Raw genomic sequence first — 2,799 nt, 5'->3', positions numbered from 1 at the left:
ACCAGGTACATCCACAACTGAGTGTCATTTCTATTTTGGCCCAGCATTTTCATTCTTTCTAGAGTTATTTCTCTGTTCTTCCCAAGTAGCATATTGGACATCTACCAACCTGGGAGGGCTCATCTTCCCGTGTCATATCTTTTTGTCTTTTCATACTGTTTGTGGGGTTCTTGAGGCAAGAATACTGAGGTGGTTTGCCATTGCCTTCTCCCTGAACTGCCTGGTTCATAGCTTCATTGAGATACACAAGGTAATGCTCAATATCCTTTAATCTAGGCTTCAACAATACATGAACCAAGAACTTCCAGACATACAAGTTGGATTTAGAAAAGACAGAGGAACCAATGATCAAATTGCCAACATACACTGGATAATAGAAAAAGCAAGGGAATTCTAGAAAAAATATCTGCTTCATTGACTATGCTAAAGCCTTTGTGTGGATCACAATAAACTGAGGAAAATTCTTAAAGACATGAGAATAAATACCTGACCACTTTACTTGCTTCCTGAGAAACCTACATGCAAGTCAAGAAGCAACAATTTGAATTGGACATGGAACAACAGACTGATTCAAAACTGGGAAAGAAATATGTCAAGGCTGCATAGTGTCACCCTGCTTATTTAATGTATATGAAGAGTACATCATATGAAATGCTGAGCTCGATGAATCAAGAGATTCAGAAATTAAGAGATTTCTGGGAGAAATCTCAATAACCTCAGATATGCAGATGATACCACTTTAATGGCAGAAAGTGAAGAGGAGCTAAAGAGCCTCTTGATGCGAGTGAGAGAAGAGAGTGAAAATGCTGGCTTAAAATTCAACATTCATAAAATGAAGGTCATGGCATCCAGCCCCATCAATTCATGGCAAATAGATGGGGAAAAACTGGAAACAGTGGCAGATTTTATTTTCTTGGGCTCCAAAATCACTGCAGATGGTGACTGCAGCCATGAAATTTAAAATTAGTATTTTAAAAGATGTGTGCTGCAGTTTGCAGGCCCTGCCCCTCTGCCCTCTCCCTATCTCCCTTTGCCAACATGGTTGCTCCCTGGGTGTCCTGCCCCCTAGCTGCCTCCTTCTGTCTCTTTCTTAGGGTTAGGATTAGCTTTGCCCCCAGACAAGGCCTCTGGAGAGCTGCCACTGCTGAGCTACAGACAAGGACCAGATGCCAGTTATCAAGGCTAAGAAGGGCTTCCCTGGTGGCTCAGATGGTAAAGAATCCACCTGAAATTTGGGAGACCTGGGTTCAATCCCTGGGTTGGGAAGATCCCCTGGAGGAGGGCATGGCAACACACTCCAGTATTCTTGCCTGGAGGATTCGCATAGACAGAGAAGCCTGGTGGGTTACAGTCTGTGGGGTCACAAAGAGTCGGACATAACTGAGTGACTAAGCACAGCAAAGGCTAAGACACACTGCAGTTATAACAAGAAAAATGTTGCAGCCTTAACACGTGAAACTTACGTAGCAGATTTTAGAATTCAACATAGGAAAGAGACATTTAACTAACATGATGGGAAAAGATTCAGAAAGTTTTACCCAAGAGAATATTGACAGACTGATTACTTTCCTTTTCCCCAGGGGTTTGAGAAGTGAGCCCAGCCAATAATGAAGCATCCTGAAGAGATTTTTCCAAAACAAAGAGCATCCAGTGGGGAGAAGATGGCCGCCCATTTCATTTTCTTTTTATACTGGCAAACAAGCATATTATTCATGAATGCATGAGGCACACAGAAAGCTACTACATGTGAAGGAGAAAGAAAAACAGCCAAAACCACTTGTGAGCTCAAGGTCTGTTTTCAGAAAAAACTAAAAACCAAAGATCCAATTGGCAGCAGATGACTGATTAAGGAGGAACTAGAAGAAATGTTAGTGGAAAAACTGTCAGATCAAGAATAAGCTCAGTCCATTTGGCTGCTGAAAAGATTATCAATGTTGCCCTCTGGTGCTATTGAAGAAGAATTTGTGTTCATAAGCAGAAATAATGACAAACCATAAAAATAATCTCAGCCTTTAGATAAAATGTTGATCTTGATAGTTTCCTCTGTTTAAAAAAATAGCAGTATGTTATTTACTTTCCAAATTTTGAGGGATTTTCTAAATATCTGATATTTTCACTGAATACAGAAGTCTAGTCAGACAGTTTTCTTTCAGTGTCTTAAAGATATTGTCCCAATGTTTTCTGGAAACCATTATATCAATATTCAGTCATTTATATTCTTGTCCTCCTGTGTGTAATGTGTCTTTTTTTCCTCTTATAATACTTTCTCTTTCTCTTTATTTTTCATCAAGATGTGCCTAGGGTGATTTTCTTTTTTTTCTGTAGTGAGACATTTAAATCAAAAATTAAGATTTTTTTTAGCTATTATTTGTCATATATTTTCCACTAAAATTAACCATATGTTAGACTTCTTGCTATTGCTCCACAGATATTGAGGCTCTGTTCATTTTCTAAATAATCTTTATTTCTTCTGTTCTTCCGATTGACTAATTTCTGATGATCTATCTTTAAGATTACTGTGATTTCTTTGTCACCTTCAGTCTTCTGCTAAACTTCCAGTATTTTTAAATTTCAGATATTCCACATTTCAGTTCTATAATTTTTTAATGGTTCTCTTCCATAGTTTTTATTTTTTGGATGAGATATCCTATTTGTTCACTCTATGGAGTCACATTTTTCTTTATGTTCTTAAAAACAATTAAAATAGTTGCTTTATAATCCTTATCTGGTAATTTCAATACCTGTGTCATCTAAGAGTAAAGAGATCATCTTTACTGACCATATGTTTTCTTGAGTAAG

General features: G+C 37.8%; 1 pseudogene; it reads left to right on the top strand.

Moving 5' to 3' along the window:
- The first annotated feature begins 797 nt into the window (after positions 1-797).
- LOC100140135 (small ribosomal subunit protein uS9m-like) lies at positions 798-2,007 on the top strand (annotated as a pseudogene).
- The last annotated feature ends 792 nt before the right edge of the window (positions 2,008-2,799 follow it).

The sequence above is a fragment of the Bos taurus genome, chromosome 6, assembly GCF_002263795.3.
Source record: "Bos taurus isolate L1 Dominette 01449 registration number 42190680 breed Hereford chromosome 6, ARS-UCD2.0, whole genome shotgun sequence".
In the NCBI taxonomy this organism is placed as follows: Eukaryota; Metazoa; Chordata; class Mammalia; order Artiodactyla; family Bovidae; genus Bos; species Bos taurus.
This window is presented reverse-complemented; position numbering and strand designations above follow the sequence as displayed.